The sequence below is a fragment of the Sitophilus oryzae genome, unplaced genomic scaffold, assembly GCF_002938485.1.
Source record: "Sitophilus oryzae breed Bouriz unplaced genomic scaffold, Soryzae_2.0 scaffold_499_pilon_pilon, whole genome shotgun sequence".
In the NCBI taxonomy this organism is placed as follows: domain Eukaryota; kingdom Metazoa; phylum Arthropoda; class Insecta; order Coleoptera; family Curculionidae; genus Sitophilus; species Sitophilus oryzae.
The window spans coordinates 1,423,153-1,438,968 of record NW_022147083.1 but is presented as its reverse complement, the minus strand read 5'-3'; positions in this window follow the sequence as shown (position 1 = coordinate 1,438,968).

The window sequence follows — 15,816 nt, the reverse complement described above, 5'->3', positions numbered from 1 at the left end:
TTATCAAGGAGTCTTGGAAAAATAGATTTGATAGTCTAATGTTTTGATAATCTTGTCCCTGGCCGGTTTACCCATATCCCAATTCTCCAAATGGAACTAGGGTGACTAGGGTGGAAAAATATTTTTTTTACGAATAATTTGATACCACACACATTGTGTTGTTATAAACACAATTGTCATTATAAAATGCTTGTTACAATTTCAAATCAACCATATGCGATAATGTCAAAAGATGACATATGATATGTCATTCTATTCAGAGTGTCATTTTCTATGAATAAAATAAAAAAAAACGAGGGTGCAGTTTAAAAACAAAGTTGTAGTCATTTCCAGTGAAATAGGAAGTGACCAAAACAATTTAATACGTCAATCAATCCTAATTTATGTGATATACTAACATACAAAATCTCGTTTTTTTATTTGAAGAAATAAAAAAGTTGTAGTGGTGAGCCACTTTTGAGACGCACCCGGTATTTCCGCGAAAACTTATGGAAAAGTGGAGCTTTGATGTTGGGTCAACAATAATTCAATTTGCTATATCACGATAGTCATTAGTGTCATTACTATAGTAGTGCAAATAAGTCTGTAAAAAATGTCTATACCTATGTGGCGGATCCATCTCTCCAAAAAAATCCTATATGGGTATTTCGCCACTGCAACAGAGTCTACAATATAAAACAGTTATTTTTTGTAAACACTGCCAGCAGTTAAGTTTACTGATAAACAAATTTGCCTAACGAACATAAAAATGCTTATTGTTTCGGAAAGTTTATCTCTTTCCGTCGTCGGAATCAAAAAATACAAAGAATAAAGAAAAAAACTGTTTAAAATATTTAAATGCAACTATTCGAGAACACTTTAGTTTTTTTAAAACAGGTACGTCTACAAACAGAATGTCAACGGTTTTTGTAATCATCAATCGTCAGATGTCTAGTTCCTCTGAGAAGATGTGCCTTCAAATGTGCCTCTTCCAGTTACGGAAGCATCTGAGCAGACTTGTTGCTTTCCCAATCTTCTCTTGTCGGGATGTGAATCATTATCTTTTCTCCAAAATCATGTTTGGTGAGCATATAGTCCGTTTTCTGGTCTGGTAGCAGATGAGAATAGCGGAAAACTATATGGTAAAAATAAGACCTCACTTAGGGATTGACAATGGTCTTCAGAAAGATTTTCATAAATTCGTGGATAAAATCATAGTGATTTGGTTAGGTTAGCCATACATTACTAATAAACTATGATTTGATCTTTGTAAGCACTCCTGATCATAACTAATGATTGGAATGACATTTGGTTCATAATTCTTTGTCATATTTATTAAGCTACCAAGATCGAGCTAACTTGATTGGATTTACCCATTAAAAAATAAAATTCAATGTAAAAAAGTAATTATCTATTTCCATTCCAATTATTTTGGGCGCGCGAATGTCCTTTGAACAGATCGTCAAATTGCGAATACTTATAACGACGAAAAATTAGGTCAGGCAGGTATTACCAGTCGTAATATAATTGCAATATTTGCATTACATTAATGAAACATCATGGTTCTGCGAGAGAAAATAGAGATTTTTTGGGACACATGACAAATTTACAAAATTTCAATATCAGAAGAAAATTGGGTGAGCTGGTCTTTAAAAAAACAACTTAATATTAGTTCTTTTATGAATGAGCAAGTAGGTACATTGCTCTCTATTGGAGATTTTTTCAAGAAACTGACATTTTGATCCTAAAGTTTTCTTTCATGATTTCTTTAAAGAATAGCATATATACAGGGTGTTTAAAAAACATATGTGGCATCTCTCGTGGATTTATTTTTTTGGTCCGATTTTGCTTTGTTTCGTAGCTACAGGGGTTTAAAGTATTTTTTTATTTATTATAATTCATAAAATCACAATTAATAAAATAAAAATAAAAATAAAATTAATGAAGTATTTATTTAATCTAATTTATTATTATGTTTTATTAAAATTTATATCTTCAGTGCTACCTATAGCAAATACAAAAAAAATAATGGTATTTAAGATAATTGCAAAAAATCTATTTTTTAAACTTTTACGTCCTATAATCTGAAAACTATGCATTTCCGGTCCTATGTTTATGGGAATTTTTTTTCATATTTTTTAAACATTAAAACTTATTATATACATTCAAATTTATGATAGTGGTAATCTCGACCGTACTTCTAATCTGTAGATGCAATTTAAACTAATTTGATTTTTAAATCGATATTTTGTTAATTTTTATTAACTTCTTCACTTTTTTTACTCTTGAAGAGTAAAAAAAGGTCCGATTTTTAAAAGGTCCGATTAAATTTATATCTCCGAAACTAAAGCTTCAAAAAAAGCATTTTTGGTAAACTCTGTCTCAAATAGTTTCTAAAAAAAATAGTTTTTTTAAAAGGTCCGATTAAATTTATATATCTGATCCTAAAGCTTTGTCTCAAAACTCTGTCTCAAATAGTTTCTGAAAAAAAATTAGTTTTTTTAAAAGGTCCGATTTAAATTAACGAAATCCGAATAAAAATTAACGAAATATCGAGTTAAAAAACAAATTAGTTTAAATTGAATCTACAGACCGCTACCCGATACTGTTCCACATTAACAAACTTTTTTTGCATTAAAATAACACGCACTTACAGTAACCTTTACTCTCAAAATTTCAGTCGAATCACTAATAGCACTTGGAAGAAAATGATAATAAATCGAAAAAAAAAGAAGACTTTAAACCACCTACAGCTACGAAACAAAGCAGAATCATACCGAGAGATGCCACATGTTTTTTGAAACAGCCTGTAAATGGAAGATAAAAAAACATATGTTTATAAAATAAGTCTACTATTAATAAACATATTTTAAATTTTAATCTCTTTAAAAATGTGATATTTATTTTGATATAAATACTTAAATGCAATTTTTGAACGCTACAAAAGGAAATGAGAAAAACTTTTTGAGATATCAAAATTCAGTTTGTTTTTGTACGATTTTTGTAGACGCCATGTGAAAAGTTATTGAACTTTACTGAACTTTGTTTACTCCCGCAATTTGCATTCCTCATTTCCAAGCGGAAATAATAAAAAGTTCGCCGAAAGCCGCAATCTCTCTAAACCCCAAACGAACCAATAAGAGCAAATCGTTAAACTTAAGTGAATTAGACTGGAATGACTTGTGTGACTGTACCAGACTCCTAGGAATAAAATTATTACGCCAGTGGCAGTGGATATGCTAATTTGAAAGTTCATGTGTAATAAAATTAAATAATAGTTATATTTCTTATTGGTAAAAATGTTTGTTGATTTTCTTTATCTATTTATCAGTTTATGTATTTATTGCTTTAAATCTTGTTGTGACGACTTTTTCTGTCATTACCCAAGCAGAAAGAAAAAAGTATCCATTGCTCGGGGTTAGAGGATAGCTGGGTTCGTAGGTAAGGCTTCGGGCTTGCGGTGACTTTCTAATGTTAAATATTAAAATAAAAAATGATAATAGGCTGCAAAGATTTTAATATTGATGTTAAGTATTTGTATAGACATGGTCAAAGACAGTAAAAAGGGCGCAACTTACTTTGTTTTTGAAAGAGGTAATGTGAGAAACCAAAATAAAAAATACTTTATCACAAAATAGCTAGAATATAGTAATCAACAGCAATAAGGGTCTATTATGTTCATCAAGAATAAAAGTCAGAGATAACTATCCCACATTAAACATTTATTTAAAAACGAACACAAGTACCAGTTAGTTTCAATGATCCCAATAAAAATGTAAGTTATTTTAAATAAATTCGAATTTAGTAACTGCATTCTTCGAACTATGCTACTTAATATAAAAACAGGTGAAATTTATCCATGATGTTTCGAAACATGTCGTATACAAAAACCTTCAAGAATGAATACGTGTTAATAATTTTCATATAAAATATCATAACAAAGTAAAAGTATACTGTTTGAATCAAATTATAACTTATAACGCTAACTGAAAAGTAATTTTGACTATGATATATGGGATAAATAGTAATAATTTACAGAGATATTAAACTGTTGTCTCAAAAATTGTAAAATAAAAGGGTACCTTGTGTATCAAAGTTAGGACTTATCTGTATAGTTTATGATGTTGTAAACAGGTAGATAGGTAGTCTCCAGACTAACAGAAGTGGAAGCAGATGACTATGGCAGCAGAAGTCTTCGATATCAGTAGAAGAACAAACGTAAGGTCATGAATGCTATCTTAAGGTCTACGTAGGTCCATACAAAATGAAAGTGGGTGAAATTTAAGTGGCATACAATTACTGTGTCCCATATCATTACTATGTATCATGTAATTACTTAGATCCATATAATTACTTAGATCCATATAATTACTTAGGTCCATATAATTACTTAGATCCATATAATTACTTAGCTCCATATAATTACTGATCTAAAATACAGTTTTATATAAACGAAAATATATTCAAACCATATGCTGATCCAAACCAGTAATTAAATATTAATCAAAGCCTTATCAAAACAAATCAAAAAACGGGAGTAATTACGGTGCTATATTCCAAGAAAAACCCAACAAATACGAACTATACTCTGAACTGTATACTTTAAAAAGGTCTTCAAATCTCCTGATCGAATACCCATGCAATTATAGACAAAAAGCGGATTCAGAGTGCTTTTTATTGAAATATTTGTATGGACGCCGAACAACGCGTCTCAACAAATCCAATCTCTCAAAAAAAAGAAAAAAGGCCTACTCCTTGTTTTTCACCTGCCTTCTCGTATTTGCAAAACGGAAATGGAAGATAGAATGACTATACTATATATGACTATCCTATAAATGGCATCACCATAACAAAATCCGAAAAAAGTGAACTGTATATGAAGTTTGGCAAGTTCGACATCGAGCGAATAGATGGTGTTAGAAAAAATAAAAAACGCTACATTGTAATAACTATAGTTAGTTTATACCTAGTCGGCTGTTCTGCAAAATAAATGATTTTGAACTGAAGATTGCATACTCATATTATTTGCCCACCCCCTTCCAGTTGTAGACTTTATAGAAGTGCTGATAAATTCCTTCAGGTGTCTTAGACCGTTGGAGGGCCATTCTAAATTACGAATGGAGTGTTCCAGGTTCTTCAGTTCTGTATTAAGTTGGTTTCCACTTAGTGGAGTGTTTCCTCCTTTTCTAGCTAGATCGTTTGGTTTTTCATTACATGGAGTAGGAGTACTTTATTTTATTTGCTTTCCGTAGAAATTCTTTGACCAACTTCGAATTGATGGTTACTCAGTTGATAGCTTTTAATGCTGCTTGAGTATCGAATAAGATGGCTATTTTTTGTTTTCGATAGTTCCTATCTAAGATAAGTTGTACGCATCTTTCTATAGTGTAGTCTTCTGCCTGAAGGATGTTCTTCTCCCTGTCCCTGCTTTGGTTTTGGAAACATAAGTTACCACGTTATGCTATGGTGTTTTACCTACTGACCAAATGTTTCTCTCCTCCAATTTTTTTATTACTTGATACTACAGAGAGGTGTTTCTCATGTTGTATTTCTTGGTATGCTATTTGCTAGGAATTGGAGGAGTGGAATTTTATTTTTGAGGGTTTTCCAAGCTCCTGAGCTGACAACATCCTTGTATCTTTTGAGTTGTCCACCCGGTTTCCTCTTACCCTCTACAAGTTCACCGTAAAGAAAAGATTTCGGTAGGCGGTTTTTTTGCATCCTGCATGCGTGGCCAGCCCATCTTAAGCGAGATTTAGTAATCATAACTTCAGCGCTTTCGCAGCTTGCTTTTTCAAGGACTGATACGTTTGAGACATGGTGGTACCATTTGATTCTTAACAGTTGTCTAAGGTGTCTCTGTTGTAACTTGTTTAATGCGCTAGTGTGCCGGCGGTACGGCACCCAAGTTTCGCTTCCATATAACATGGTGGGGATTATCACTGCTCGATACACTGCAAGTTTCGTTTTTCTGCTCAAATCATGATTGTAGTCGTTGTAGTCGTAGTCATGATTGTAGTCATTACGATTGTAGTCATGATTGTCTTTTAATTTCCAGAATGCTCTTGAGGCGCAAATGCAATTATAATCATTGATGCATTGGCATGTCTACCAATGATAATGCACAGTGGTTCGGCCTAGAATGACCTCCAATGCTGGTTCTCCTGACTCTTGTGATGCAGATAGATGCCCACCTTACATTTACGTCTAGAATACATTATACGGTAATATTTCTAGAAATAGAAATATTTTTTGTAATCCAAAATCATTTGCAACACCCAAAATATTGATAGTAATTTAAACAAATTTAGCTACATTATTTTTTCTTAGCCAGATAATAGTAATGCGCAAATATCAACCAAAATCAATTAATAATTAGCGACAGTTGCATGTGTTACACAACCCTTTACCATGAAGATCATATGAAAAAGACTTTAATTCTGTTTTCGCTGAGACAAGCATTATTGTTAACTTCGTTAATTCTCATTGTATTTGTATTCAGTTAGAGCTTTGTTGTCGAGCTGTAAACACGTATTTCTCCACTTGTTAAATTAAATTTATAAATAAATCTTTTTTTAAAAACGGGTTGTTTGAATCCAATAAGTTAAGTGGCGCAGTCGGTAGGATTGTCGAAAACGTTTTGCATCAAGCATCGTTGTTCAATTTCAATTGATTAATCGGCAATCGAACAAGTGATCGATAACTTTATTGTGCGTACAGACATTTTACTATCCATCGAGGAAGTGTACAAGACCAGTGAGGGGATCAATCACGGAAATAGGAACCAAAATTGTCCTATTTCACAGAGATCGATAGGTTTTGAGAAGGACCCACATCGCCTGATCATCCATTGTTCTCTATAGACGGAATGAAGAACAACTTGGCATTTCTTATGTAAGTAGTGCAATTCTTAAGCTATATATGTCAGTGGAAGATATTTTAAATTCTTTAGAAAGATTAAATTTAACGCCTTCGGCAAACTCTAACTCACATTTAAATATAAGTCATCAAACTAATACACCTAATATTAATTTAGAAAAAATCAATCACATTAAAAGAATGTCTCAATTCAAACCAGAATACCTTAATTGTGTACCTGTTTTCAACGGTAATCCAAGTGAATTGAATAGGTTTTTAGCTATATGCAAGTCATTGATTGATACTTTCTATGATATTGCTAATCCTCAATGTTTTCAAAATATTTATTTGCTAAATAGTTTGATAGGTAAACTTAGTGGTAATGCTAAATTGATTGTTAACGTGCAAAATGTCACAAATTGGGATCAATTAAAAGATGTTTTGTATCGAAACTTCGCCGACAGACGCGACGAAGCTTGCTTAAATCGGGATTTAGTAATGTTGAGACAGAATCCGAACGAATCTGCTCAAGATTTCTATGATAGATGTTTAGAAATATTAAATTTATTATGTAGTTACGTAGACGCACACGAAACTACATTAGCCGCTTCTACTAAGCGCGATTTATATAAAAAATTAGCTCTTAAGACTTTCTTATCGGGACTTAGGGAACCCTTAGGTAATACAATACGCTGTATGCGACCTAAAGATCTTACTGAGGCAATTCAATTAGTTCTTGAAGAAAATAATATTAAATATTTTCAGGAAATAGTTTCTCACAAAATAAACCTCAAAATTTTAAACAAAATCAGCAAAACTCTAAACCACAACAACATTTTAATAATTTTAGACCTAATTTTAATACTCAGCCTAGACATAATTTTGATAATTTTAATCAACAACCACATAATTTTAATCCTAAACCATTCCCGTCACAGCCAATTAATATCAGACCCAATCCTAATTATGTACCTCCTAGACAGTTCACAAACGCAGAAGTTTTTGGCCAGCAAAATAGAAATGTATTTAAACCCGATCCATCGAAACCTCTACCAAAACCGACACCGATGAGTATCTCTACTCGTCAAACGTATAAACCAAATTTTGGGCCAACTAAATCTAATTTCTTTAAACCATCAGGACCGCGTAATTTTATATCAGAAGAACTTTTTAATACACAGTGTTCATCAGTAAATAATTCGAGTGAGTTAACTGATCAAAGTAATCATGAATATTCTGATCAATATGATTACCAAAACCTCGATCAACCAGAGTATGATGACGAGGGATATTTAGAAACTACCGAATCGAATGACGAAAATTTTACGGAACCGCCTCCTACAACAGAACCAGAATAGAACCAGAAATTATTTCTTTAAATGCATCTAGTTCTAGTGAATTATCTTATATTATTTTTCCCGAATTTGACATTAAAATTTTAATCGATAGTGGCTCTACAAAATCATTTATAGATCCTGACATTGCAGAAAAGTATTTTCCAAATTTAATTAAAAACGATCCATTTATTGTTTCTACAGTTTTCCAAAAGTCGGCACACAAGTACAGTGCGACAATACCGCCTTCTAAAATTTTTAATATGCCTAACAAGATTCCTTTAAAATTCTTTCTTTTTAAATTTCACAATACATTTCACGGACTTTTAGGTTTAGATAACTTAAAACTATTACAAGCACAATTAGATTTTTCAAACGGATTTTTAATAACACCCTATACCAAAATTAAATTAAAATATTATAACACAAATAATAATTTAAATTTAATAACAATTTTTCCACGTTCTGAACAGGTTATAAAAGTAAAAACTTCGATTAGAAATGGAGAAATTATACTCCCACATCAGAAAATACATAACTGTGAAATTCCAGAATGCCTAACTGTAGCAAAAAATGGTGAAGCTATAACGACAATTTTAAATAATACTACACAAAAATTAACATTAGATTTTTCGAAACCTATTAACGTAGAAAAATTTAATCATAAAGATATGCAACAAATTATCTTAAACAATTTTGATGATTCGGAAAAACAAAATCTCGATCTTTCTAAATTACGAGTTAACCATTTAAACAGCGAAGAAAGGCATAGTATTTTAAAAATTTGTAAGGAATTTTCTGATATTTTCTATAATGAACACCAACCTTTGACCTTTACAAGTAAGATTAAACATAGGATAAAAACATCTGATGAAGTTCCTGTCTACACTAAATCGTACAGATATCCTTTTATACACCGAAAAGAGGTAACTGAACAGATGAAGAAGATGTTGGAACAAAATATAATAAGACCAAGCAATTCTCCCTGGTCTTCACCAATTTGGGTAGTCCCAAAAAAGCTTGATGCTTCTGGGAAGCAAAAATGGCGAGTGGCGGTGGACTATAGAAAGCTTAATGAAAAAACCATCAACGACAAATACCCCTTGCCAAACATAACCGATTTACTGGACAAGTTAGGAAGGTGCCAGTACTTTACAACGTTGGACTTGGCGAGTGGTTTTCATCAAATTGAGATGGAAGATGAGGACATTCAGAAAACCGCCTTCAACACCGAACATGGTCATTACGAATACCTTAGAATGCCGTTTGGACTTAAGAACGCGCCAGCGACATTCCAACGTGTAATGGACAACATTTTACGGGGCATACAAAACGAGAAATGTTTAACTTATCTAGATGATATAATTGTATTTTCAACATCTTTACAGGAACATTTAGATAGCTTAAAGTGTGTATTTAAAAGACTAAGAGAGTCCAACTTTAAGATTCAATTGGACAAGTCGGAATTTCTCAAAAGGAAGTAGCGTATTTGGGTCACATCGTGACACCCGATGGTGTTAAGCCCAACCCCGATAAAATCAAAGCCATAAAGAAATTTCCAATTCCAAGAACAACAAAAGAGATAAAAGGCTTTCTAGGTTTATTAGGGTACTATCGAAGGTTCATAAAGGACTTCGCTAAACTTTCCAAGCCGCTAACGAAGTGTCTAAAGAAAGGTGCAAAAATTGTACATAACGAAGAATTTCTATCATGCTTCGAAGCCTGTAAGAATGTTCTAATTAATGAACCAATACTCCAGTATCCAGATTTTTCAAGACCTTTTAACCTGACAACGGACGCTAGTAACGTAGCAATTGGAGCAGTACTTTCCCAAGGTACAATTGGTCAAGATCTACCAGTGGCATACGCATCAAGAACGCTTAATGAGTCCGAACAGAATTATTCTGTTATCGAAAAGGAGTTGTTAGCAATTGTGTGGGCGACTAAATATTTTAGGCCTTACCTTTATGGACGACAATTTAACATCATTACGGACCACAAACCACTACAGTGGCTATTTTCGTTAAAAGATCCAAATTCAAAATTATTGCGTTGGAGGATAAAGTTGGAAGAATACGACTATAAAATATTTTACAAGAAGGGAAAACTTAACACAAATGCAGATGCACTTTCCGTGTAGAAATTCATACAAAAGAAACCGAATTTTGGGAACAATTAGACGATATTATTAGTGAATATGACCAAACGAAAAGAGGCTTATTTGACAAACCAACGACGTCCCAACAGATAGAACCACCAATAGACTTGTATACCGATACTCTGCCAGATGTACCAGTACACGAAGATATTGTAGACAATACCGATAACGTATCTATGTTAGTACAACCAGATATCGAGAACGAACTAGCAAACAATCAAGAAAGAACGATGACGTCAACACAATCCATTCAAACGACGAACAAGATCCTATTGTAGGAATTCCAATTTGCGAATCACCTGTAAATTTTGGCGCAAATCAAATAATTATTAGTGAAGTGTTACACTCTCCTACAAAACCTAAAATTAAAATTCTTTTCGAGAAAAAACGTAGATTTCTTGTTCAGCTCTCAAAAGATAATTTTGAAAACGATATACTAAAATTTGTTAAAGAATTTGTCTTACCCGAAAAAATGTATTATTTGTATTTCGAAAATCCAAATAATTTTGAACCCTTTTGTGAAGTAATCCGTAAAAATTTTAAATGGCCTTCTATACAATTTAAACGATGTACGATTAAGCTTATTGATGTTGTAACTAAAAATGATATACAGGATGTCATAAAAAATTATCACGAAGGAAAAAGTAATCACAGAGGCATAGACGAGACAGAACAAAAAATTAAATCAAAATACTATTGGCCGAATTTAAAAAGCTCTATACAAAGTTACATTAATGATTGTGAAATATGTCAACTTAGTAAATATGAGAGAAACCCTGTAAAAATCCCTATAAACATAACCCCAACACCAACCAAACCTTTCCAAATTGTACACCTAGATACCTATACTTATGAGAAAACCAAATTTTTAACTATAATAGACAGTTTTTCGAAATATGCGCAAGCGTATTATCTAAACTCTTTGACAGCTAGTGATATTGTTAATAATCTATTAATATATTTTTCACATCATGGGATTCCATCGCAAATTATATTAGATAACGGTACAGAGTTCAAAAATTCAGTCGTTACAGAGTTATTTGAATTGCATAAGATAAAAACACATTTCTGCTCTCCAAACCACCCACAATCGAACGGTATGGTTGAAAGACTACACTCTACTCTTTCTGAACATATTCGGTTATTAAATAACAAAGGTTTTCAAACAACACCTGTAAGCCAGAAAATCACTTACGCAATTTTAGCATACAATCATACAATACATTCGGTAACAAATTTAAAACCAATTGACATCATAAACGGTCATGTTTCTTCCGATGATCCATTTGACATCGATATTAATAAAATTTTAATTACCGATTATATTGAAAGTCACAGAGAAAAATCGAAAATCTTATACTCTAAATTAAACGAAAAATTAATAAATCACAAAGAATCTGTCGCAAATAAAATTAATAAAGATCGCGATGACCCTGAATTATTATTCAAGGAAGGACAAAAAGCTTATCCTAAGAAATTTGTAAGACAGAAAAACTCTGACAAATTCCACAAACCAGTAAACTTAGACTCAGTTGATTTACCAAGAAAAACAGCAACAAGTAAAACACGTGGAAAAATACATTTAAGTAATTTAAAACGTCCTCTGAAACATAGATATAGTTTTAATAATTAGTTCTCATATTTATTTTCAGAATCATAACATCAGGACTTTGTCTCGGACAAGAAAAAATTCTCTTGAAACAGTTAAATGACAACCCCGGTATAATTCCGATAAAACTTGGAACGGCAAAATTACGGCAAAGCTCATTTACGCTGATTCATTATTATGACTTAAATCCTTTAATATTAGAAATAAATACACTTAATATAAAAAGTAATAATTTAACTTTGTTAATATACCAAAATAAAAATTATACATTTGATTCAATTAACTATTTAAATATTTTAAACGTTTTACAAGAGCGAGTAAATTCAGAAATAAATCAGATCATACCACGATCTGATAGAATAAAGCGAGGCTTAATAAATGCTTTAGGGTCAGTATTTAAAACTATCAGTGGAAATTTAGACGCATCCGATGGCGAAAGATACAACACATTAATAAATAATCTACAAACCAATCAAAAGAATTTGGCGGAAAATATTTTGAAACAAAATTCTTTATCGCTCAGAGTGATAAATAAATTTAATTCTACTGTTAAACAAATTTTACACAACGAAAAACTTTTGGAATTTAAAATCAATCAAATAGAACAAATAGTTCAAGGGGCAGTTTATAGAGAAAATTCGATGTTTATTAAAGACACACTCATTCAATTAATAAATATTTATGAAATTGTCGATAATGTTCTACAAGATATCGAAAATTCTATTGCTTTCTCTAAGTCACGAATATTTCATTCCAGTATTGTGAAAACTGAAGATCTATTCAATGAACTAATTAATATTCAAAATATTGTTGGAATCGATAAAATGCCGTTAAACGTTACATTTGAAAATATTCTCATATACGAAAAAATTATTGAAGTTGAGTGCTATATATTAAATAATAGAATTACATATTTATTAAAAATTCCATTAACCTTTAAAGAAAATTTTGATTATTTTCATCTTTATTCAGTACCAGTATTTGTAAAGAGTTTGTTTAAGGTTGTAATAGCTAAAAATAAATTTTTATTAAAAAACAAATTGCACTACACCTTTCAAACCAACAAATGCCATGATACCCGAGACCAGCTGTTTATCTGCGACGAGTCCGATGTACGAGAAGTCAAAGACCAGGATTCCTGTGCCGTACAGCTGTTAGATGAAATTCAAAACCTATCGCAGTGCCATCAAATTGAAGCACAAATTTCCCACTCATTCTCAAAACAATTAAGTTCATCGAATAACTGGATATACGTGACGCCCTTCGAAGAAATTATAAATTTGAAATGTCTTCAGCAAGAAGAAAGTGTACGCATAATTGGAACGTATTTATTAGAAATACCGTCGAACTGCCAAGTGAAAACAAACAATGAACTGATAACCAATAGTCAAAAAACAATAAAATTTAAAACACAACCTTTTCTGTTTTCGGATTTTCACGAAAATACATTTTTTATACATTCGGTCAATCTAAGTGCCCATATAGACAATGTAAACCTGGACGAATTGTATAAATTAAAATCAGAAATAAAAGACAATAAACCACAATTAGTTTTCGAAAAAGTATCGGCAATTCCAAGTGCGTGGACAATCGGTATGTACGTTCTGCTTTTCATCGTCTGTATCTACGTTGCCTGGAAGAAATGGAAAACACCTACACCACCACAGAGGGATGTTCCATTAGAAGATGTTCGACTACCCTAGCAAGCTGTGTATTCGAATCTTAGGGGGGAGGTGTTACACAACCCTTTACCATGAAGATCATATGAAAAAGACTTTAATTCTGTTTTCGCTGAGACAAGCATTATTGTTAACTTCGTTAATTCTCATTGTATTTGTATTCAGTTAGAGCTTTGTTGTCGAGCTGTAAACACGTATTTCTCCACTTGTTAAATTAAATTTATAAATAAATCTTTTTTAAAAACGGGTTGTTTGAATCCAATAAGTTAAGTCATGAGTATAATTTATTACAACTAATATTACAAATTATTTTAACAAAAGTTAAGAAAAAAAAGTACTATTAAACTAAAAAGAATTATAAAAATATATATAAATACTTCATTTTCTCGCTCAAGTTTTTAATAATTATTTTAAATAAATTTTCAATAATTTAAATTTAATAATATAACATATGAATTCGAAATAATGGCTGATTATTTCACAAGTGAGATAGAACAAAAATATATAAAAAATAGTTTTGCAAAATATCACTGGGTTAAAATCGAACAAAAATCTCACTTTTACAAACTTCTGAATAAGTTCATACCTGTTTTCAGATTTAACTAACCAATAAAAAACACGTAAAGTTTCAGTAGTATCTCTCTCGGTTTTCAGAAACAATAACAATAAAATTTAAAAACAAAAAAGTTAAGGCTGAATGTCACCAGTAATAGACGTGATTGTACTCAACAACTAAGGGGTTAATAACGAGAACGCCATATTCATGTTTAATAGTTAATTTAGCCATAATAAATATTTTTTTCTTTATTCTTTATATTTTTTGCTTCTAGAGACGGGGGGAGATATACCTCCTAAAACTTTTGCTTTTATTGTAAAAATTTAAAAGTATAAAAGCATTTGTTGGCTAAAGTTGGTTAGCCAGGTTCCTAGTGCCATTTTACATTTTTTTTAGATCCCCACGGACACAAAAGTATAAATATTAATTTCTAATATTATTTTAATACTTAAATATAATTCGATTAAATTTTTGGAACACCCTGTATAAAGATACCCTTATTTAATGAACACCTTTGTCAGAGTGTAACAATGATATTTCAACAAATTTAATTAAATGAATTGACGATTCATCGACCGTATGTTGCCAATGCTTATTTGCGGTGTGTGTTGCTGACTTGACAAGTGATTCAATGATTGCTATTGATAAATTACCATGCAAATTTTCGCCACATCATCGCTGTTGCATAATAAGCCATTTGGTAAATTTAGACACTTATAACGAATCTCAACAAGAGAATGTGATTCTTAAACCGGGGATTTGCACTGTATCACTTTAAACGTACATCTAAACTGAATCACTTAGAGTGAACCAAGCAATGCAACAAACTCCGATAGCGATTTAGCTGGTAATTGTGACTAAAAAATAGACGGAACTTTTTTGTTAGTGAAACTCAGAGTTTTCACTCTTCGAACGAAAATCAATTATTTTAATTATACAAAAATATTTCAGAAAAACAGTTAAAATATATTTCATCCACACTCACCGAGACGAAAAACGGGCATCTTACAATTTTGCTTTTTAAAGTTTAACATATTTTGTTCTAGTTGGCCGATCTTGATGATTTTTTAAGCAATTTGTAGCTAAATTATTTGACTTTTTAATATCTATTTCTAAAAAAAACAACCCTGTAGAATACGTTAACAAAGCAAGGAATTTAAAAATCATTTTATCATCTAGGTACATCTTTTCACGATAGTTTGTTTTTTGATTCATCTCAATAGCTTTATTTTTATTGGAGATATGCGATTTTGAATAAGACAGTAACGATTTACAGTAATTTTAGCGTTGATTTTGGGTCCTCATCAGCACACTTATAGAATAGTATTTATTGTTTTTGTAATGGCACTGTCAATAAAAAAGTCATATTATTATTGTTTATTGACGTTTACTCTAATAGAAATGATTTTAAGTTTTGAAGTATCGACTATTGCTGTACTCGATCATGGTAGAGACCCAACTTTTGGTCTTAAAACCATGTCAGCTACATGGACTGCCCATCCCAACCGACAATAATAATATAATTTTTCAAAGACAGTAACATTATAGGTTTGTTCCAATCCGCAGCAGAACCGTCACCGAACGACCACGTTTGTGCGCAGTAATTCAAATGTGTTCCAACCGAGAATATGACGGTTATCGGA